The sequence below is a fragment of the Tamandua tetradactyla genome, chromosome 3 (genome assembly GCF_023851605.1).
Source record: "Tamandua tetradactyla isolate mTamTet1 chromosome 3, mTamTet1.pri, whole genome shotgun sequence".
Taxonomy (NCBI): Eukaryota; Metazoa; Chordata; class Mammalia; order Pilosa; family Myrmecophagidae; genus Tamandua; species Tamandua tetradactyla.
In genome coordinates, this window is record NC_135329.1 from 115,268,746 (window position 1) to 115,293,846 (window position 25,101).

At 36.2% G+C, this 25,101-nt stretch overlaps 1 long non-coding RNA gene across 1 annotated transcript; it reads right to left on the reverse strand.

Annotated features, from left to right (window-relative positions):
• Nucleotides 1–322: 322 nt before the first annotated feature.
• Nucleotides 323–23,525, reverse strand: LOC143676303 (uncharacterized). Its single transcript, XR_013171986.1, has 3 exons — nucleotides 23,435–23,525; nucleotides 1,898–1,953; nucleotides 323–437 (listed from the first exon to the last, which is right to left on the reverse strand). It is a non-coding gene; the product is annotated as an uncharacterized LOC143676303 (long non-coding RNA).
• Nucleotides 23,526–25,101: the final 1,576 nt, after the last annotated feature.

Consider the following 25,101-nt stretch of genomic DNA (forward strand, 5'->3'; position numbering starts at 1 on the left):
AATTTTGTTTGTCTAGACAATTGCATGAACTGATTTGTCTTTGACCCATGGTGGACCGGGCACTGATGCTTAATTGGTGGATGGAATTGGAAGGTCAGTCAAGGGCTTTAGCATTATCCAGATGCAGATTAGGTAGAAAATGGAGTAAGAGGGTGGCTGGTGTGGGAAGCCACATGTCTAGTTGCTGCATGAAGGCACTAAACCTCTGAGTAGGAGACACCAAAAGGGAGCAGTTGAGTTTAAGTCCTGATTCTCACTTTTATGGGAACAATATGTATATCTTCAGACAAAACCTCCAGAGATGACCATTTTGTTGTGCACAAGAACATATCTGTGGATCCATTTCACATAAAGTCAGCACCATTGCTGAAAATTGCATTAGCCTTTGTCTCTAGTAATCATGTGTGGCCACAAATGCAGTTAGTTACACATGCTTCCTATTAAAGAAGAAGAAATTTCAGGGGTCAACTTTTTTCACCATTGTCTCTGCAACAAACAGATGGAGAACAGCATGGTGTATGTGCGGAAGCAAAATATTTAAATTCTGAGGTTAGAAGAGGAATTGGGGTTTATTTTCATTTGGGAAATTGTGAGGTGCTCTGCTTTACAGTATTGTATTGTACAGAAGTCCTCTAAGCCATGAGGGAAAAATATTGAAACTGAGCTAAGCAAATACTTCCCATTGACAAAGCTCTAGGAATAGGAGACTGCACCTACTCTAGACATTTAACAAGCAAGACATACAGATATATGAACACATTTAAAATCTGTGTGGCTGTAAACATATGGAAGCAAGGTGAGACCAAAAATATAACAAATAGATTTTAAAACAAACTGTGGATATAAAATACATGTATGGACATGGAAAATTACAGAAAGTAAAACTTGCCCCTTCTGTCATAAATGAATGTATAAATATCTATCTTAGGCAATTTAGCACTATAAATACTATGAAGGTATATTTTGAACAACTTTTAAAAACTCAGTTGTAATTTTTTAGTTGTCTATGTGCCATGGAATGTCTACTGGCTCAAAAATATCCTTATCGGACCTTTGGCCTGTTAGATTTGGCTTCACATCTTGTATTTGGCAGTCTGCTAGGGAGAGGACAAGAGATCGGATTAAGGCTGGTGGCCTGTCAAGCTCTGGCTGCTTTGACAGAATTGTATGGTGAGGCTGGCATAGCACCTACCTACTCTGACCCTGCACTTGCCAGTGAGCTTTATCAAATATATACATGAATGCCAATCTCCTACAGATTAATAAAAAGGAAAAGCATAATTCTGAATTGAAAGTAAGAATTCCAGCGTGCATTAGAACTGCATTGTCCAAAACGGTAGACATGAGTCACAGCTGACTTTCAGAACATTTGAATTGTCTCTAATCTGAATTGAAATGCGGTGTAACTATAAAATTCATTCAAATTTGTAAGATATTATACAAAAAATATGAATGTAAAATATATCATTTTACTGCATGTGAGTGATACTCATTTTTTGAGTAAATAAAATATATTGAAATTATGTTCACCTGTTTCTTTTTACCTTTTTAACATGACTATCAGAAAATTTAAAATTATATATTAGCTAGTATTATGGCTTGCATTATATTCCATTTGGAAAATGTTTTGTAAGAATTTCATTGGACTGGGCTTTAATTTAGCCAATGCAACATGTGTTGGGTAAAAAAAAAAAAATAGTGGTGGCTAAAGTGACAGGAGTATTACATTGGTGTTAAATCTGATTCTGACTATAATTTAATAACTATCTAGCTTTGAAGCTTTAATTGAAACTCTCTGAGGTACAGGGAGTTTTTTTTATCTGCAAATAAAGAATAATAATACCAGAAACTTAAGGTTATGAGATTTTAAATGGACTTAAAAAAGTCAGGTCCTTACTTCCAGGATGCTGGTAGAATAGGATAGGCTGAGTTCACACCTACACCATGGAACACCTAGAGAAAGGAAAGAAAAATGATCATGACAGCAGTTTCAGGGTATGAATGACCAGAGAGGGACTTCTAAAATATATAGGGAGGACCTGGGTAAAAAGCGTAGCAACTACATTTGACAGGACAGGGTGAATTTAAGCCATTGTGACTGTACCTGGGGCAGGCTGCAAGGTACAGGCTGGAGTGGGTGCTGAAGGAGCAGTGCACTCCTGCATTCTCACTCAGCAGCCACCTTGGGTGATCTTACCTCTCAGCTCCACAGCCCAGAGCTTCCATAGGAAACTTGGAAGCCAAAAGACTTGGTTTACTACACACAAGACCTTGCTGCCAGTGCATGGTGCCTGCTCCCCATTTCTGAGGCAGGCCGCTGTGGGTGCCTGATTTTGGTGGAGACTAAGAAACCCTCCTTTCAGGAGAAGGGGAGATTCATAGCAGAGCTGATCTAACAATTGGCTGGAAAAAGAGACTCTCTCTGTCCTGTCACCTCTATCCTTTCTTCACAGAGGCCTGGAGTGCCCCTGGTGTGCATGGGCAGAGAGGCAGAGATGAGGGAATGAATTGCATTGCAAAACCAGGCACTCCTGGGCTGTTGTGGGCAGGGGACATTGCAATTTTCAGCCCCATAGCTGAAAACCATTCCCAAGCGGGAGCTTGGGAACAACCAGAACCAAGCGGATTCTCAGCAGAGGTTAGTTAACACTGCCAAGCCCCCACTCCCAGGGTTGGTGGTTTTCAGCATGAGCTGAGACCTGTGGCCTAGATTATTTTACACCTACACTTCATTCTTCCTAGCTGGCTGCCACAGTTGGGGAGAGGCAGATATGAGGGGAAGACTTGGACCAAGTCTACCATCTCCTGAGAAAACAAGGGAATTGCACCCTGGCAAAATGCCTTTTTCTTTCATTTTAATGGATCTTCAATTAGAGTTGCACCTCCTACCTGAGGTCCTGGCCTTGGTTTGGTGGGGAATTTCCAAGAAACCAAGTGCAAAAGAACTTCAACACAAACCCAAGCAACTATGAAATCTTAGATGAATGAGGGAAATTAACTTTCAAAAATAACCTTACCAAGATAATCAAATGCCAAAACATCAACAAAAAAGTCACTAAGAATGTGAAGATTTAAGAAGATATGGCCAAGCCATGACTGAATTAAAACATCAGGGAAAGACACAGAATTTGGAACAATTAATCAAAGATGATCAAACAAATCTCTTAAATAACTTCAGTGGGTTGGCTAAAGACATATAGAATATCAAGAAGAAACTCAAAGAGCATAAAGAAGAATTTGAAAGAATAAACAGAAAAATAGCAGAGCTTACAGAAATGAAAGATACTGTAGATAAAATTAAACATATACTAGAGACACACAACAGCAGACTCAAAGAAGCGGAAGAAAGAATAAGTGAACTAGAGGACAGGACAGTTGAATTGTAATGTACCAAGGAACAAATGCCAAAAAAAGATGGAAAAAATTGAATTGGAACTCAAGGAAATGATGGACGACACAAAGCATGCAAATATAAGAATCACTGGTGTCCCAGAAGAGTAGAGTAAAGGAATAGGGATATTATTTAAGGAGATAATTGGGGAAAACTGCCCAACCCTTATAAATGACACAAACATGCAAATCAAAGAAGTCCAACATACTTCAACTAGAATAAATACAAATAGACCCACTCTAAGACACATACTAATCAGACTATCATATGCTGATGAGAAGAAGATAGTCCTGAAAGCAGTAAAAGAAAAGCAATTACTACTCTGTGGGCATCATGGAGAAAGAAAGCTGTGGTTTGATATATTATACCACATGTGGTATGATTCTGAAAGAGAAAAATTACCACCTAAGAATTCTTTAGCCAACAAAGTTGTCCCACAAAAGTGAGGGAGAGCTTAAAATTTTAACAGACAAACAAATGCTGGGAGAATTTGTTGCTAAGAGACCTGCCCTGCAAAAGATAATAAACAGAATTCTGTTGGCTGAAAAAAAAAAAAAAAAAAAAAAACAAGAGAGAGGTCTGGAGAATAACACAAAATTAAAGAGCATTAGTAAGTGTGACTTAAAGGATAAGAAGAGAGAGAGAAAAAATATATAGATCTGACAAATAAAAACCAAAAGATAAGATAGTAGATTTAAGAACTGCTTTTACAATAGTTTTGAATGTTAATAGTACAATAACTTTGAATGTTTAATAAACTTTCCAATTAAAAGATATGGAATTGACAGAATAGAATGAAATATGATCCATCTATATGCTGCTTACATGAGATTCATCTTAGATTCTCATCTTGAGTTTAAGGTGAGATTGAAAGTGAAAGGATGGAAAAAGATATTCCATACAAGTTGTAAGCAAAAGAAAGCAAGAGTAACATCAGACAAAATAGACCACAAATAAAAAGGTGTCATGAGAAACAAGGATAATACATATTAATAAAAGGGACAATTCACCAAGAAGAAATAACAATCATAAATGTTTATGCACTCAGTCAAGGAGCTCCAAAGTATAGGAAGCAAACATTGGCAAAACTGAAGGGAGCAACAGATGTTTCAATAATAATAGTAGGAGACTTCAATACACTGCTTTCTTCTGTAGATAGAACAACAAGACAGAGAATCAATAAGGAAATAGAGAACCTAAACAATATGATAAACTAATTAGACCCAACAGACATATAGAGATCATTACACTACAAAACTCCAAGATATATATTCTTCTCTAGTACTTATGGAACACTCTCCAGGAAAGATTATATGCTGGGGTAAAAAACAGGTCTTAATAAATTTTAAAAGATTGAAATTATTCAAAGCACTTTCTCTGACCACAGTGAATTGAAGCTGGAAATCAATAACCACCAAAGAGGCAGGACTTTAAAAAATATATGGATATTAAAGAACACACTCTTAAACAATCAATGGTCAAAGAAGAAATTGCAAGTGAAATTGGTAAATATCTGTAGATGAATGAAGATGAGAATGCAATATATCAAAATTCATGAGATTCAGCAAAAGCAGTGCTGAGAGGGAGATTTATTGCTTTCCTATATTAAAAAAGAAGGAGCAAAAATCAAGGACTTAGCTGTATACCTGGAGAAACTAGAGAAAGAACAGGAAACTAACCCCAAAACCAATAGAAGAAGAGAAGTAGCAAAGATCAAACAAATAAATGAATTGGAAAACAAAACAAACAAAATGCAATAGAAAGAATATATAAAACTAAAAGTAGGTTTTTAAGAAAATCAATAAAATTGATGGACCTTCGCTAGAATGACAAAAAAAAAAATAAAGAAACAGAGAAGATGTAAATAAATAAAATAAAAAATGAGAGGGTGGTCATTACCATGGACCTGATGGAATAAAAAAAAAAATCATGAGAGGATACTATGAACAACTATACACCAACAAACTAAACGATTTAGACGAAATGGACGATTTCTTAGAAACACACGAGCAGCTTACTTTTACTAGGTGTGGTAGTTAGATTCAATTGCCAACTTGGCCAGGTGAAGGTACCTAGTTCTGCTGCTGTGGACATGAGCCAATGGTACATGAACTTCTTGTTCCTGATTACATCTGCAGTCAGCTAGGAGGCATGCCTGCTGTAATGAATGATGTTTGATTTAATTGGCTGGTGTTTAAATGAGAGAGCTCAACATAGCACAGCCCAAGTAGCTCAGCATACCTCATTTCAGCACTCACAGCTCAGCCCAGGCCTTTGGAGACACAGAAAGAAATCACCCTGGGGAAAGTTGTTGGAACCCAGAGGCCTGGAGAGAAGACCAGCAGAGATCACCCTGTGCCTTCCTAAGAAAGAACCTCAGCTGAAAGTTAGCTGCCTTTCCTCTGAAGAACTAATGAAATAAACCCCCTTTAATTAAAAGCCAACTCGTCTCTGGTGTGTTGCATTCTGGCAGCTAGCAAACTAGAACAGATTTTGGTACTGGAGAGTGGGGTGCTGCTTTGGTTTGTAAACACCAGGTATGTTGAAATGGTTTTTTTTGATGGCTAAGGGGAAGATTTTGGAGGAACTGTGAAGAGAATGATGGAGAAGTCCTGGAGTGCTTGAAGAGACTGTTGGTGTAAATGGAATCACTGCCAATCTGGACAAAGGGGGACACAAAGGGACAAATTGGAGTTTGCAGAGTGAGAACCATGGAAGTTCAGGTCTGTAGCCAAAAAATCTCTGTCAGGTGAGTGGATTCACTCATATACATGGAGAGGGTGAGTTTTCCCTGAGGGCAGAGGATGAGTCTCCCATCTCATTACAGTGGAAGAGTTGTCCTGCCTCAGGCCTTGGAAAAGGTACAGCATGTTCCTTGGGGACTGGGGAGAGCCTGGCTGCCACCACATGGAGGGGTTGAGCATGTACCTCAGAAATGGCAGAGAGCACAGGTGTTGCCCTGATGCTTGGAGAGAGTAGAGCTGAGAAAAAGGTGATCTCCTTAATGTTCCCCAAGGTTGATTTGGAAAGAGGTGGACCACTGCATAGGCCCTTGGAAAGGGTGGGACTGCCACTTTCTAAAGCCAAAGGATAAATGACTTTCAGACTTTGAAATCCAATGGAGTTTGCCCTGCAGGTTTTCAGTTTTCAGAACTGTTTGGGTCTTGTGACTCTTGTGTTCTTTCCAATTTTTCCCTATGAAAATGAAAACCCTATCATTTGAATATCTTCCTTTGCATATTGGCACCAGATAACTTGTTTTGAGATTCATAGGTCCACAGCCAGAAGAGAATTTTTTGCACCTTAATATTGTTTAAGGTGATGCGTGTAGTTGCCAACTTGACAAAGGGTGGAAATGTGGTAGTTACATTCAGTTGTCAACTTGGCCAAGTGAAGTTACCTAGTTCTGTTGCTGTGGACATGAGCCAATGGTTCATGAACCTCTTGTTGCTGATTATACCTGCAGTCAGCTAGGAGGCATGCCTGCTGCAATGAATGATGTTTGATTTAATTGACTTGGTGCTTAAATGAAAGAGTTCAATGTAGCACAGCCCAAGCAGCTCAGGATACCTCACCTCAGCACTCGCAGTTCAGCCCAGGTCTTTGGAGATGCAGAAAGAAATCCTGGGGAAAGTTGTTGGAACCCAGAGGCCTGGAGGGAAGGCCAGCAGAGATCACCCTGTGCCTTCCCATGTAAGAAAGAACCTCAGTTGAAAGTTAGCTGCCTTTCTTCTGAAGAACTAATGAAATAAACCCCTTTTTATTAAAAGCCAATCCATCTCTGGTGTGTTGCATTCCAGCAGCTAGCAAACTAGAACACTAGGCTAACAATCTCACTGCAGAAATAGAAGAGCTCAACAAACTAATGACAAGTAAAGAGAAAAGAACAAGGAAAAAAGTAAAGCCCAGGGCCAGATGTTCTCAGAGAGGAATTTTGCTGAACATTTCAAGAAGAACTAACACCATTCCTGCTCAAAGTCTTCCAAAAAATTGAGAAAAAATGAGCACTACCTAATTCATCTTATGAAGCTGTATTAGTTAAGGTTCTCTAGAGAAACATAATCAACAGGGAACACTTGCAAATATAAGATTTATAAAAGTGTCTCACATAACCATGGGAACACAGAGTCCAAAATCCGCAGGGCAAGCTGTGAAGCCGACGACTCCAATGGAAGGTCTGGACAAACTCCACAGAAGAGGCTCACCAGCGGAAGCAGGAATAGAACTTGTCTCTTCTGAATCCTCCTTAAAAGGCTTCCTGTGATTAGGTTAAGCATCGCTCATTGCAGAAGACACTCCCCTTTGGCTAATTACAAATGGAATCAGCTGTGGAAGCAGCTGAGGTGATCATGATCTAATTCTATGAAGTGTCCTCATTGCAACAGACAGGCCAGCACTTGCCCAACCAGACAAACAGGTTCCACCAGTTGGGAAAGTTGACACATGAACCTGACCATGACAGAAGCTAACATCACTCTAATACAATAACTGGATAAAGATAATACAATAAAAGAAAACCACAGACCAATCTCCTTAATGAATATAGATGCAAAAATTCTCAGCAAAATACTTGCAAATAGAATCCAATGGCATATTAAAGGAACTCTTAAAAAAAAAAAAGAACTACATATCTCAACCAAGTAGGATTTTTTCTCAGACATACAAGGGTGGTTCAACACAAGAAAACCAATCAAAGTATTCAGCACATCAACAAATTGAAAGAGAAAAATCACATGATCATCTTGATTGTTGCTGAAAATACATTCAACAAAATTCAGCATTCTTTTCTTATAAAGACACTTCAAAAGGTAGGAATCAAAGGAAATTACCTCAATATGATAATGAGCATATACGAAAAACCCACAGGCAGCATCATACTTAATGGTGAGAAACTGAGTCTTCCCTCTAAGATCTGGAATGAGACAGGATGTCCACTGTCACTACTGTTATTCAACATTGTGCTAGAAGTTATAGCTAGATCAATCAGGCAAGAAAAAGAAATAGTTCATCTAAATTGGAAAGGAAGTACTAAAACTTTTATTATTTGCAGATGACATGATTCTATATTTGGACAATCCTAAGAAATTTATAACAAAGTTACTTGAGCTAGTGAACAAATCCCTCAAAATGGCAATATAGAAGATTAATGTGCAAAAATCAATAATATTTCTGTACACAAGCAATGACCTAGCTGAGTAGGCAGTCAAGAAAAAATTTCTGCTCACAACAGCAACTAAAAGAATCAAGTATCTAGGAATAAATACAACCAGGGATATAAAGGACCTGTACACAGAAAACTATAAAACATTTCTAAAAGAAATCAACGAAGATCTAAATAGGTGGAAAACATTCTATGTTCATGCATAGGAAGGTTAAATGTCATGAAGATGTCAATTCTACTCAAATTGAGCTACATCATCATTGATCTACAGATTCAATGCAATATAAATGAAAATTCAAACATTCTAGTTTGAAATCTTGGAAAATCTAGTTATCAAATTTATTTGGAAAGGAAATGGGCCCTGAACAGCCAAAAACATCCTAAAAAAGAAGAATGAAGTGGAAAGATTTACACTTCCTGATTTTAAGGCTTATTATAAAGCCACAGTGGTTGAACAGCATGGTATTGGTGGAAAGATAGAAATATTGATCAATGGAATAGAATTGAGAGTTCAGAAATAGGCCCCTAGAACTACGGTCAATTGATCTTTAACAGGGCCCCTTAGTCCACTGAACTGGGACAGAATAGTTTTTTCAATAAATGGGGCTGGGAGAACTGGATATCCATATCCTGAGGAATGATGGAGGGCCCCTATCTCACACCCTATACAAAAATTAACATAAAGTAGATTAAAGACCTAAATATAAGAACCAGTAACATAAAATTCCTAGAAGAAAATGCAGGGAAACATCTTCAAGACCTAGTAATAGGAGGTAACTTCTTAGACTTCACATCCAAAGCACAAAATGAAAGAAAACATAAATAAATGAGACTCCTCAAAATCAAAGGCCTCTATGCTTCAGAGAATTTTCTCAAAAGGCTGAAGAGATAGCCAATTCAATGGGAGAAAATATTTGGAAATCATATATCTGATAAGGGTTTGAGATCCAGTATATACAAATTATACATCTAACAACAAAAGAACAAAAACCTCAATTATAAAATGGTCAAAAGATAAGAATAGTCATTTTTCCAAAGAGGAAATATAAATGGCTAAAAAGCACATGAAGAAATGGTCATCTTCATTAGCTATAAGGGTTGCTTTAGAAGACAGTTTGGCTGTTCCTCAGAAAACTAAATACTGAGTTGTCCTACTACCCGACAACACCACTACTCAATATATATGCAGAAGAGCTGAAAGCAGGGACATGAACAGATATTTACACACTGATGTTCATTTCAGCATTTTTCACAATTGCTGGAAGACGGAAACAATCTATTTGCCTGTCAGCAGACAAGTGGATAAGCAAAATGTGGTAGATACATATGATGGAACATTATGCAGTAGTAAGAAGAAATGAGGTCCTGAAGCATATGACAACATGGATGAAACTTGAGGACATAATGCTGAGTGAAATAAGCCAGACACAAAAGGATAAGTGTTGTATGATTTCAGTAATATGAATGCCCTAGAGATGTAAACTCAGTCTTAAAATGTAGGATGTGTGGGACCTGGACATAGACAGAAGCTAGAGAAGGGAGAGTGGTTATCTAATAAGTATAGATTTGTTGACAAGGTTAAGCTTAAGTGTGTTGGAATGGATAGAGGTGATGATAACTCATTAGCGGAATTAAAAGTGCCATATTGAAGGTGGATATGATTCAAAGAGATTGTTTAGAGCCACATATATTACCGATTAGTACTAAAATATAAATAAGTTCTTGTATGAACCATTTCTATGATATGACGCTTGTACAAATAGTTAATAATAGAGGGGTATATGGGAAAAACTACCTATTGCATGCCATGGTCTGTATTTAACAGGAGAAACTCACTAGCACCACAACAATATTAGGGGTAAATAATGGGAGGAGCAGGGAACATGAGTTAAGGTCTATAACCACTTATTAAAATGTATTTAGCAATTTGTCACTTTTTTGCAGATGTTATATTTCACAATAAAACAGTTTTGTTTTGTTTCATGTTTAAAAAAAACTCAGGTCCTGGGTTCATAGAAAATGTTAGGAAAGTTTACTTTTCTCTTCTAGCCCCAGAAGAGAGAAAATCGGATTCTGCCCGTGGTTCCTCTAATATTCAGCTTTGTTGTAGTAGGATTATCTGTTAATTTCTCTAGGCTTTACTTATTGAGATGTAAAATAGGGACATTATCACTGTTTTGAAAATAGGTATTTCTGTAAATTGATTTCTGAGATCTTTTCACTCCAAATATTCAAATTTCAATTATTCTATTTTAGATGACTCAAATATTAGAAAAAAATCCATATAACTTCCAAGAATCTTGGAGTTTTCCTCAGGATTTCGGATCCAAAATACATGCTAAATCTAACAAAAATGATCTACTTGATAAGATCAATATATTTGAAATCATTAAAATAGTGACCAATATATTGAAGTACTTTTTACTGAAATGAAAATACTCCTTAATTAAAAACTCTTAAAATGGCAGGTTTTCTTTGTATTTGATGAAAATGTGTCTCCCTTAAAACCTGCTGATCTATCTTTAGGAGAAGCTGTTTTTGTCCTTCTTAAAGGCAAAGATATTTCCTCCAACTTAATATATTCCGTGCTTCCATAACCAACCCTCCCTGCCCTCTCCACCTGCCCTTCCCTTTTTTCACAATCTGCTCTGTGATGCTACGCTGGGTACCAGCAAATCAGGTTTCTGTGTTGGCAGCTGGTTCTAGGTTAGATTCTGTCAAGAGAGGGTACTAGGAGGAGAGTGCTAAATTGGAGGTGGAATTGGAACTTGCTCTTTCCAGTCTGCTTGTTGTTGGGTCTCACTCTGCTTTCTGTTCTCCTGAGCATTACCCCAGGAACAATTCTTCGTCCTGACAGTGGCAATTCCTTCTTGATCAGCAGCTGAATATGCTTTGCAGATTTTTCCCTTCACTTGCAGAACCCACCGTGTGACACTCCCTCAGAGAAGCCAACACTGAGAGCTGGACAGTGGTCTCAATTCAGTTCTGGATTAGAGGCCCAAGTTGTCTCCTAATCAGACTCAAACCCTTGCCTGCTAACTGTGCCTCCTCAGAGGACTGAATGTCCCTTGGCTTCAAGAGGTCACTCCTCTAGGCATCTAAGTCATACAAATCCAAACTGATTCCCTTTGCTTCTCAAGCCTAGGGTTTATAAATGCTTCCTTCAGCTGTTACCACTGTGATACCTTCATGTTCAACTTAATATTTGGTTAACAATTCTCTATATAAAAACCTCTCAGTTAAAGTAACTGATGTGATTTTTGTCTCTCAACTGGACCCTCACTAATTATATAGATGTAGGCATGTAAATTTCCATGATTATGTTCCCCTAGTTGAACAGATTGGTTGACATTTAGCCTATCTCATCCCTGGAATCGTCAATTTACATTGATTGACAATTGTTATTCTATTGCAGGTTAACTTCCTTATAGGTGGAAAATAATACTTGTGTTTGGTTTCTCTAGTTCTTTGTTACCCTTTGAATTCCCAAATGTGACTGCTGATTTAAGATCTAAAGACAGAACAGTGGGAAATTCGGGTTAACAGTTTCATGCTTCATGAATAATATTCATGTTTTATACATCATCTTGCCTCTGAAAATTTACTCTCCTAGAACCAGCAAGCTACAGATAGTTGGGCTGGAGATAGTTGGGCTTAGGTACATTTGGCATTAGAAAAGATATTTTGGAGTACATGATTCATGGTTTTTAAGTTGTTTCTTTTGAGGTTCACCAGTTAAATATATGAATATTCAGTCCTCGAGTCCCCCCAAAGCACATCCAGACACAAAAAACACATTTGCAAGGAAGTAGTAAATTGACTGTTAGATTCTAAAGAAATTTGCTAGAAGTTATATCTCAATTTCATTCTAACAGAAAACACTAGTCTAGAGAAAGGATTTATAGCAAGTTTTAAGGATAGAAATGGACTTTATTGTCTCAGAGGATGTGGAATAAGAAAGCACAAGGAAATACTTAAATTCAGAATGCAGAGAAGTGAATAGTGATAGATAAGAGAATATTATTTTGAGGCAAATGAGTCAAAGAAAGGAGAAAAGACTGGAGAGAAAATGGTGAGGATGAGCCGTTGATTTTTTTTTTTTTTTTTTTTTTTGCTAAACTTGCATGACACCAAAAAAGGTAGAAATCTGGTGAAAGTGCAACTCGTGTATATACACTTCGGCCCTTGTTTGTTGTTCCCAAATTTATTTTTTTTGCTAAATGAGATTAATTTTCTAAGTCTGTAAAGTACTTTCTTGTGCCTTTGGCTATTTTCCTAAGTCAGAATTATTTTAAGTGAGGTTTTAGAACTATTATTTAAGGTAAAAGTTCAATTCAACTCTCTCTAGAGAGAACATTTTAGATAGATCTTTAGGTAATTCAGAGGGAAAAAAGATCTTTTCTTACTTACTTTTTAAGATTTGATTCTCTATGCAGATTTAACAATGTATTAAGATAAATGGATACAGTTCAACATTACTTTCCAAAAGCATCCTTATCATTGCAAAGAACCACAATGCCAAAGAAATTAAAGGGAGATAGGGAAGGCCATCCAAAGGGTAAAAAGGTCCACAAAAAAAGAATTTGCATTCTTCTATGAGCTTGTAAAAACTGCTATGTTTCTGATTTATGTCATTCAAAAAAAAAAAAAGGTCAAAGACAAAATGAGTCAAATTCAATTTTTTCAAAATAAAAAAATGAGTGTATCACCTATTTGGATGCCCAGCACATGACTGGAGATCAAACAATTCTGATGAGGATTAAAAAATTAACCCTGTGTGCCATGGCTATTTAATTCCTAAGATTCTGATTTAGGGCAATGATTTCTGTTTTGAAATGCACTAATGACACACCATTTAACTATTTTAGAGAATCCATTTAATTTATCTTTTTGTAAAGCTGGTAATAGCAAAGTAATATGTTCTAAGAAAGTCAACAGTATTCAAATTCTACAGTGTAGTGTATCCACCCCCCAAAGTATGACTATTTTGCCAGAAGATTTAAGCCAGCAATCAAAGTTATATTGTAGTAGAGACAGAATAGCAATGTAACTATTGGGGAAAAGGAGAAGTTGAGAAATTGCCCTCTGGGTAAAATGTTAAGTGAGGCAACGGCATGATTTATTGCCATCTATGTGGTATTAGCATGTATGTGGGTATAACAAATTAAACTTCTCTTTCTTCTAATAAGTAAACCAGCAAATGACAGTATCCAGAGAACAAGTCTCTGAGAAAATCTACCTGATAGTTTTGTGGTTTCTAAATTAGCTTTTTAAATTTTAATGACAATATCTTGGGAGGAGCAGCATATTTCATAGCTTTGGAAATACAATGCAACTTTAGAACTACCACAAGCTTTCTAAGAAATCCTTTGCTCTCTGTAAATAAGTATTTCAAAAGTTATATTAGGAAAGCATTTTTGAGATTTCTGCTTTTTGGCAGACTATGTATTGCTGTGTTTCCCCAAAGGACTCATCTATTCCAAAACACATTTAAACAAAAAAATTATTGGATTCAAATTAAAATTTGTTTGATGTTTTTGTTGTTAAATACTCCCAACCTACTTCGAATTTATTTTTCCTTTCAGTTTAAAATACTACATCTTTGGGGGAAAAAAAAGTTTTCTACCTTTTAAATCAAAATCTTGGATTGCATTACAGGAAAAACAAATCTTGTAACAGAGGAAAAGTAAGGTTGAATAGCAAATAAATTAGATTCAGACTTGAGATAACAGAAATAGCTGTAATCAGAAGATATGTTTTATTATTACAGATGGAGATAATGGTGAGAAAAGTGTGGGAGAATGCCTAAGGCTTATTTAAAGGCAAATGTAACAATATATTACCTACATGGCTTATTTTCACATATGCATTTTTAATGTCTTATCTGGGATTTACTTTTTAATAATGAAAAGAAAATCTCATCATCATAGAGGTAGGATTGAGATTGTCAATATTTCTTGTGTGTGTTTGAGATAAAAGGTCTGCGAGGCTATTTGCTATGTACAGAGATAATGAAGTTGAACATCATGTCATTCCTGGCTTCAAGAAGCTTACGGTTTCTGTTTTCAAAAGTTTATAAATTTGAGAAGAAAAAATTAAATATACGTTATGTCAAATATTTGAACAACAAATTTTTAAGTTCAAGAAAGACAAATGAAAGAATGTGCTGATCCATCAGTTCTCTGAAGTACTGTATGTACAAAGGATGTTGTTTTAATAAAGGACAGGGTAGGGTAAAGTTTAGAGCAGAAAAAAAAAGTGAGGGAAAGAAAGGGCACTGAAGAAATTTTGGTTCTGTATAAAGGACATTATATATGAAAATAATATCTCTCATTTAGAAGTATCTTTTTTCTCACTGGCTAATTTGGAGAAGTTCCTTAATTCTTCAGAATCCCATTTTCCTCATCTGTTAAATGAAATGGTTGGCTTGAATAATTGTTAATATATTTTCCAGTAATATACTTTCACTGTCTTAAAACAGCAAATAGGAAGCTGTTGGAAGTCATCAACTGGGCAGCTTGTGTGAGAACTTACGCATTATAGCTAACCAAATGCTATTCTTTAGGAGTAGGGCACTTTAAAGAAAACTATAGCACAGACATGGGCTCTTCAAAAATGTTATTGCATAATTCTTAAGAAAACATAGATTCAATTCATACCATTGACCTCACATACTGAATCTAGAGGTTATCAAATAAAATACAAGAATTTACTTTGCTCAATCTGGCAACCCTAATGGGACTAGGTCTTTATTCACTGACTTCAATGGAGGACTTGAAGGGACTATGCTTGGAATCTCTCCAAGCCCTTTACAGTTCTTGTCTATATCTTTTAATTTTATCTTTAAAAGAAACTTCTAATTGAGAGAGTTTATATTCTCCTACTAACTTATTTGAATGAAATTACTAACAGCTAATAGCAGAATAAGGAAATCCTTTTGAAAAGCATCTAGAGATGGTGAGGTCTATAGATTTATAAAAATGAGCTAGTTTTATGGCTCAGTTAGTACAGAGGAGGTCAACGTCCAGCACTGTAGCATTTTCTGTGATTGACCAGGTATGGCTTATGTGTATATGTGGGTCTCTACATGGCAGTAGAGTTCTCAGTGTCAGCACTATGAAATGTGTTTGTGACTTGACATCTGTTTAATCACCCAGATCTGGCACTCATGGCACAATCGGTAAGGAAAATTTATTTTGTTTTGGAAGTAGTGCCTCCATTTTGGTGCCAGAAACTTTCCTTCCCTTTGGGAATAGATAATAACCGCTTTAAAATTTTAAAGTTAGATGAATTTTAACAGGTTGTATGGGTTTATGTAATGGCACCACAGTCAGGATACAGAGCGATTCAATCAGTCCCCTAAAACCTCATGCTTCCTTTACAGTCACACCCTTTTCCCACCTCTCACTCCTGGTAACCACTGATTTGTTCTCTATCAGGATAGTATTGTTTTTCAAGAATGGAAACATACACTATGTAGCCTTTTGAGACTGGCTTCTTTCACTCAGCACAGTGCCTTTGAGATTCATCTTAGTTATTTAGTGTATCCATAGTCTGTTCAATTTTATTCTATGGCTGTATACCATAGTTTGTTTATCTATTCCCCTGTTGGAAGACCTTTGGATTGCTTCCAGTTTTTGGTTATGATGGAGAGATCTGCTATGTATATTACGTGGAGGTTTTTTCTGTGAACATAAGTTTTGTTTTTTTTATTTTTCTTGAGTAACTATGTAGGAGTGGGATTGGTAGGTCATGGGTTAAGTGAATGTTTAAATGCCAAACTGTTTCCTGGAGTGTTAGACCATTTTGCTTCACTACTAGCAATGTACAGGCATTCCTCCTTTACTGTGTTTTGCTTTATTGCACTTCACAGATAATTTTATAAATTGAAAGTTTATTGCAACCCCTGCTTTGAACAAATCTATTGGTGTCATTTTTCCAATAACATGTCCTCATTTTGTATCACTGGTATCACATTTTATTTAAGGTACGTACATGGATTTTTAGACACAATGCTATTGTACACTTAATAGGTTGCACTGTAGTGTTTAAACCTAAGTTAATGTATTTGGAAAGCAAAATATGTGTAACTTGCTTTATTGCAATATTTGCTTTATTGCAGAGGTCTGGAAACAAACCTACAGTATTTCTCAGTTATTTCTGTACAAGAGTTCCAGCTGCTGTGCATCCAGCTAGCACTTGGTATTATCATTTTATATATATATATATATATATATATATATATATATATATATATATATATTATATATATGATTATATATATATATATAAATTCTAGGCATTCTAGTAGGTATACTGTGGTATTGCATTGTGGTTTCAATTGGCTCTTTCCTGATGGATACTGATATGGAACATTTTTTAAAGTTTCATTTGCCATTCAAATATCCTCCTTGCTGAAGTGCCTGTTCAAGTACCTTGCCCATTTTATTAGTTGATTTTCTTACTGTTGAGTTTTAATATACTGGATAAAAAAAAAAACATCAATGGATATATGGTTTGTAAATATTTCTCCCAGTCTGTTGTTTGCCTTTTCTTCAAATTAACAATGACTTTTACAGGGCAAAAGGTTTTAATGTGGATGAAGACCAATGTATCGATGTTTTCATTTCGTGGATACTGCTCATAAGAGTCATAATGAAGGAATGCTCTGTCTACCAGGAAACAGACATTTTCCCATATTTTTCATCTAAAAATTTAATAGTTTTGGTTTACATTTAAATTCATGGTGCATTGGAATTAACTTGTGCATATTTTTATGATTTAGAATGCTTATGGATATCCATTTATTGATAAGACTTTCCAATCTTTATTAATAGGACTTGAATTTTTGGAACTTGCCATATTTGTATGGTTCTGTTTCTGGCCTCTCTATTCTGTTCTATTTTTCTATATGTCCACCCCTTCACCAGTACCATACTGTCCTGATTAATTTAATTTAATGTTAAGACTTAGATAGTGTGATTCCTAGAACTTTATTCTTATTCTTTATAAAATCATTTTTGTTTTCTAATGCCTTTCATATAAATATTAGAACTAGTTTATCTATATATGCAAAAAAAATCATTCTTGAATTTTTAACGGAATTGCATTAAATCTATAGAACAGCATAATATTTCAGTCCATTTTATGGCTAGATAATATTCCATTGTATGGATACACCACATTTCTCCCAATTCAATTTTCCCTTAATTTTAAAGAATAGTTTTATTAGATATGGAATTTTTGTTGATAATCTGTTTCTTTCATCACTTTGAATATGCTGTCCCACTGATTTCTGACCTCTGTGGTTTCTAATGAGAAATCAACTATTAATTGATGATTACTCTTAAGTGTTGAGTCATTTCTCTCTTGCTGCTTTCAAGATTCTCTCTTTGTTTTGTTTGGATGGTTTGATTTTGATTCATCGTGAATGAATCTCTGATTTTATCCTACATGGAGTTAGTTAACTTTCTTGAATCTTTATGTTTGTCAACAAATTTGGAGAGTTTGGGGTCATTATTTCTTCACATATTTTTTCCTTATCTTTCTTTCTCTTCTCTCATCCTGGAACTCCCATTAGGCATGGCTTGGTATACTTGATGTTGTCCCACATGTCTCTGTGGATTTGTTCATTTTTCTTCATTCTTTTTCTGTTCTTCAGTCGAAATAATCTAACTGACCTAACAAATTCATGGATTCTTTTTTTTTCCCTATTAATTCTGCTATCACATTCTTCTAATGAATTTCTCATTGCAGTTGTTGGAATTTTCAAACCCAGAATTTCATTTTGGTTCCTTTCTATAATTTCTATTTCTTTTTGTGAGGTTCTCTATTTGTTGAGCTTTCATTCCTTGATTTCCTGCTTTCTTTGTCCATAGTTCTCTTTAGCTCTTTGATTATATTTAAAATCTTTATCTTGGAAGTCCAATGTCAGGGCTTCCTCAGAGATGGTTTCTCTCAATTTATTTTTCTCCCTATGAATGGACATTTCTTCTGCTTATCTCATAATTTTGAGATAAAATCTACACACCTTGAACATTATAATGTAATAACTTCAGAAATTGGATTCTTTATCCTTCACAGAATTTGCTGTGGTTGCTTGTTGTTTTAGTGGCTTTTCCAAACAATTTTTCCAAAACTGCATCCTTTGTCATGTATGGTCATTAAGTCTCCGTAATTAAATTAATTCAATCTCAGCAATCAGCTAGTGACCTTACAGGATTTTCTTAAATGCCTGGAGGCAAAGGAAAGGAAAACACATACTCTCTGTCCTTGCAAATTGGCTTTGAGCTGAGATGCTTTTTTAACACTAACCCAGGCCACCTGCAACTCTGCTTTAGCCTTCAAGTCCTTCTTGTGTTGATCCCAAGAATCAGGTAGTGGTGCAAGGCCAGGATCCTCTAAGGTTTTTTCTGAGCATACTTCAGGCCCTGCACATGTGCACTGCACTTGCATTCTGGTTTTTCTGTTATATGCATTAGGCCATCAAAGCCCTTATAGCTGCATGTATCTCCCTCCCTAGCCTCCTTCTTACTAGGCTTTTAGGTCTGTATGCTGATTGTTATAACTGCCAGCTCTTGTCTCAGGTTGCTCTGGATAGTGTGATTTCAAAAGTTTTGGGAAAATTCTGCTCAGAAAGTTGTAGCAGCACTGAAAGTGTTTGGAGGGAGATGAAACAGAGGCAAAACGTTGAGTCAAAGCCTCAGGGAACTACCAGACAGGCAAAAATGCACAACCACAATTCTTGGACAGCAAGGTCCATATTTCAGACCCTTACATCCACAAACCACATCAGGAATTCCGTCCGCCTTACCCCTGACTGCCACAGAGCTGGAGAATGGGGAATGGTAAGAGGGAAGCACAGGTGTCTATCAGTCTCTTACCAAAATTTAGCAGCCTCTTTCTTCATTAAGCATTTTCTGCATGTTGTAAGTCTTTTTATTTATTGGATTCTAGAATTAGGAAACAGTTGATTCCAACAGTTTTTTTTTTTTGCCATGTGATTGGTGCTTTTATGGAGGGACAGATCTTTAGCACTCCCTATTTCACCATTTTTGGTGATATTGCTCTGGCCTAAGATAGTTTGTTATGATAATTAGAATCAGATCCACCCATGCACAGCTTAGAAGTGATCTCATATTTAATTAACATTTATAGGGTTGCTTTGATACTCCCTCTTCAGGGTCTCCTATGTAGTTTTCCTACATATTTGCATGTGTTCTTCCTATGTAGGACCCCTCTTTGGTCCTCTGACTGGTGATCTGGGGATTTGTTTGCTCTATTGGGCTGTGTCCTTTGTGGCTGTGCCCATATCCAGTATCAGAAGTCAGGAGGACAGAGAAAGAAAGATACAGAGAAAAAAAGCACCAGAGTTAGACTCACTTTCTCGGATGACAGCTCTCTTGATCAGAGAGGACACTTCTGCTCCTGAAATGTGGTTCTTTCACACTATTTTACAGTTCCTGCATTTCTGGGATGATTGTGAACACAATAAAATGAAAACATTTTTAAAAAGAAAGAAAAAAATGACAAAACAAAGTAGAAATGGGAGAGATCATAGCTGTTTCTCAGTGTTGGATCCCCTTCCTGCTCCTCAAGCCAGATCTAACCTCCTGAGCACTCTGTCTACAGCCTGTTGCCTGGTTCTCATTTTGGGGTTGCATTGAGATCAGGTTGGGGGATAACCAGGAGAAAATAAAATGGCCAACTCACTGCCAAGACATTGATATTTCCATGTTTTCCTCTTGATCTACCTGTATTATTTAGTCTGCAGGTTCCTCAGATAACTTTTCCAAGCTTTTTGTCAAAGGTTTTATAGCTGAAATCCATATGATAGGCAGGGTGAAATGTTCTTATTCCATATTACCTGGCTAAATATCTCATTAAACTCTTCTTTAATGCAGTTTTATCACTCTACAATCCTTAAGTGTCATGAGATACAATAAGGAATTTATGTGTCTTAATTTCTGAGCCAAACTGCCTACGTTCAAATGCTAAATCTACTGTTTATTAACTATATATTATGTATTAATTATTTAAACAGAATCTATCTGTATTATCATCTTTTTAAAGGTAGTAGTGAGATAATAGTACCTTCCACACAGTAAGTTATTTAATTAAAATATATATATACTTTGAATAGTTTCTTTGCAAATAGTTCTTTGCAAATACAGAGTACTATGTAAGCTTTGTGATCATTATAGATTTGAAGCAAAGTGTAGCTTCTAACTCACTGTTTTGATTTGTGCCTGAACAATAGTGGGTGTCTAAAAAATACCCACTGTTCAATATTACAATATTAGATATAGCTGAAGTCACCTTTTTCTTTCAGACTTTATGAAAATGCAGATGATTTTTTTTTTAGTTTAGGTCACCACTTTTTCTTATACCTTCACTATTTCCTTCAGTACATTTATATAAGATTGTGCTGTGAAGATGCAGTGCTAATGACCTGGTCTGACCACTGTAGCAATTAAATCACATAATCAGAGAGCTAATTTTGCATTACTGTGAGAAAGTTATTACTTGTTGATGTATATATTTCAGAGAAAGTCAAATACTGGGCAGAGGCCATGTACTGATAGTCATGCATCAGCCAGGAATCAAAGGGAAACTTAAAACCATACTTCCTTAAGATGAAGATAACGATCAGAAGACTGATGTTCTTATGTGGGAAAAAATCCTCTCTCTCACTCTTCCTCCTCTACTGATGGTAGGTCAGTAAGAGCAGAACTTTAGAGAATACAGAGAATTGCTGCCAGATTTTTTTTCAATAATATCCACAAAAATTTAAGCAGAATATAAAAACAGAGCCCATTCTTGTACTTGCTACTTAGACAAAACAAGAACATAATTTTGTTTGTAGGATACCTCTTAATGGTGTCTAGCCTAAAGGTAAGTGTTCTAGTTTGCTAGCTGCTGGAATGCAATATACCAGAAATGGAATGGCTTTTAACAAGGGGAATTTAATGAGTTGCTAGTTTACAGTTCTAAGGCCGAGAATTAAAACAAGTCTATAGAAAAGTCCAATCAAAGGCATCCAGGGAAAGATACCTTGGTTCAAGAAAGCCGATGAAGTTCAGAGTTTCTCTCTCAAGTGAGAAGGCACATGGCAAATACAGTCAGGGCTTCTCTCTTGGCTGGAAGGGCACGTGGCGAATACAGCGTCGTCTGCTAGCTTTCTCTCCTGGCTTCCTATTTTATGAAGCTCCCCGGGAGGCGATTTCCTTCTTCATCTCCAGAGGTCACTGGCTGGTAGACTCTCTGCTTCGTAGTGTCACTCTCTCTGAATCTCTCATTCTCCAAAATGTTTCCTCTTTTATAGGACTTCAGAAACTAATCAAGACCCACTCAAATGGGTGGAGACATGTCATCCCCTAATCCAGTTTAACAACCGTTCTTAACTAAATCACATCAACCAGGGAGATGATCCAATTACAATTTCAAACATACAGTTTTGAATAGAGATTATTCTACCTTTATGAAATGGGATTTATATTAAAACATGGCTTTCCTTAGGGGGCATACTTCCTTTCAAACCAGCACAGTAAGTTTATAGCAGTCTTAGAAAAGTTTATAGACCCAGAGGCAAAAGACAGAACAATGTAAGTAATATGTATATATGTATGTATATGTGTGAATGTATGTGTATATAATATGTATGCATATTTTATTCGTGTGTGTGTGTGTGTATGTGAAGGGAATTCATTATTGGTTGAATAAGCATGTATCCTTATTTCAGCTTTTCAACATTTTGGTGCTCAATGAGTGAAGAGAGATTAAAAATAACCTTTATTTATTTACTATTTTTAGGGTTAAGGAGCCTTAACATATAAAAACATTGGAGTATCAGGCAATAGTTGAGTAAGACATTTCTAATGTTCTACGCCTGGAATGCCATGTTTCCAGTCACTGCTATGTACAAACACTGCACTTAAAAATGAGGTTATGAGCTGTTGATAATCTTTATGATGTACTGACAAATTTGATACTTGAAAGTTTTGCTTTAAAATAAGAAGCAAAAACCCCTTAGATTCTGGTATTAGAAAAATGGGCCCAAACTGGCCTAGGATAAAATAAATTTTGATCCCACGCAACAGATCACTCAGAGGTCAGGCTGGATTTTTGGTATGACCAGAACCAGACTCTCTGATGTCATCAAGATCATTCGGAAGCCTCAGTCTCTATGCAGAAACAGTGGGCACCAAACCTGGGGGGCAGCATGGGGGGACTGGTCCACCCTGGGCAGGAAGACGATTTTATCACTGATGTTGTTTAGAATTGCCAGAAAATTCTGCTAAGAAAAGGCACTCTAACTTTTAGTAGGTGTTATTCTTGTTTTAAAATTCAACACCTGGACCTAGAAGGGACAGCGTTGTCCCCAGCATCCCTGCATGGTGCAGGAAGAAGATGATGACAGCAATTGCAGTCCCTATGTTGGTTCAGGAAGAAGGACATGTTTCCATCCCAAACATCTCGGCAAACTTCCCATTGTGTCATAATCCTTCTGACCTGGGTCCCCCAAGTCTCTGAGCCAAAGACTTTGGCTAGGAGGAAAGCCCTCCATTGGCTGACTTAGGGCAATCGTGGTTTATTCTATCCCATTTCATGGGAGCTAAGAGTAGGCAAAGGGTGGCTTCCCAAAGGAAATTCATCTTTTTGTTTTTTTTTAACTATGAGAAGGGTTAATAAATGCTAAACAGTTTAATTAGTAAATTCAACTTAAAAATCTTCACATACTTTGTCTACCTGTTTTGTTATTAAAGTTAAAGTGCTTATTATACCAGGTGCCTGTCAGTAGGGCAGACCTCGAGTTGTTACTCTAGAACCAAGATGACTTGTTGATCCTTTGTCCTTTAACCTTCTTTTTCCCCATGACTTACATTAGAGGACCACATGTTTGAACCACACTTTTGTCAACAGAAATACAGGGAGAAAATCACAGTCCTCAGAGAACACTTGCCACTTATTACACGTATCCATTCTAACTATGTAAGGAACACTATGCATGGAATTTTCAGTGAGTTCCGTGTTTGCACCTGTAGCCAAGATTAAATATATGAACGTCTGGTCATTGTTTATTCATCTTGACAGGTTGAATTAGCAACCAGAAACATAATTATATGCATCCCTAAGAAGTAATAAAATAACTGTCTCATATCTTTTATGTGCATCCTGTTAGGGATTTCATCTTTTTACACTTAAGTTTGAGTATCTGCATAAATAAAAAAAATTTTTTAATGTACAGTGTCCTTCATTTTATCTTGTTTAATTCTAGCAAACTTATTCTTATAGTCATGTATTTTCCCAGAAATTGACATACCATGGCCCATGGGCCAAATCTAATCCACTGCCTATGTTTGTAAATAACATAAAAAGTCATGCCCATTTGGCTACTGATAGTCTATGGGTGCTTTTGCTCTACAAAGGCAGATGTGAGCAGCTGTGACAGAGATGGTCTGACTTGAAAAGTCTAAAATAGTTACAATTTTGCCTTTTACATAGAAAGTTTTCCAATCCTTGGGCTATACAAATGGTTTGCATTTATTGCATACTTATTATTTGTAGCCACTGAGGAAATAGTTTTAAATGCGTTATGTGATCTTTTTTTTGTCACAACCCTATGGAGCATTACTATAATCATTCTAGAGATGAGAAAACAAAAACAGAAATAAAATAAGCAACGTAATGTTACGTAATCACTATGCATAACATTCCACCAGAAACTAGATTTTTTTTATTTTTTATTTTTAAAGGTGATTCACTTTACCATGGTCTCCTCCTATTTGGTAAGTTTTCTAATTTATATTAGGTGCAAAAATAATATAATTAACTCAAGCAGCGTGGAGTAATGTAAATACCTTTTGAATTAGGAGACCAAGGGACATGTCTCTAGGCCTGGTTTGTCATTAGTTAGTTCTAAGCATAAAGAAATCACTTTAAAGTTCTTGGCATCAGCTTTTCTACCTATGAAATGATTCAGTACGACAAAATGATCACTGAGGTCTCTCATGATTCTAATTTCTGAGATGTTAACTTATTGGAAAAGCAAAAACTTCTTATTTCTAGAGTCAATAGATATAAAACAATCTCTAAATATTAGCTCAGGCAAATCTCTAAGAAGGAATAGTTAGATTTCAAGGTGGAAAATGAGCTAAAATTGAACTGATTCTGGAAATAGGCGTTGATTATTTGGTAAATTGGCATTATAAAACTCCTCTGAAAAATTGATTTGGGGGCAAATCTAGAGTCAACAGAAATTATATAGTGAAAAATACTCAGGAAGAGTAATTTTCTCTTCCCACTCCTCCTCTGTCTTCGCTGGTTTCTATATACTTCTAACATATATACCTGTTTACATTTTAAGGTCTATAACATGACAAATGGAAGGGTTATTTGTCTACAGGGTTAATGTACAAAACTACTTTTCCTCTTAAAATAATGATGTGATTCCCCATGGACATGATTCAGAAAGGAGAATGCTCTGGTGTAGCTCCCCTAAATTTCAGGAAATTGAGTGTAACTGCACAGGAATACATTCATCATATAA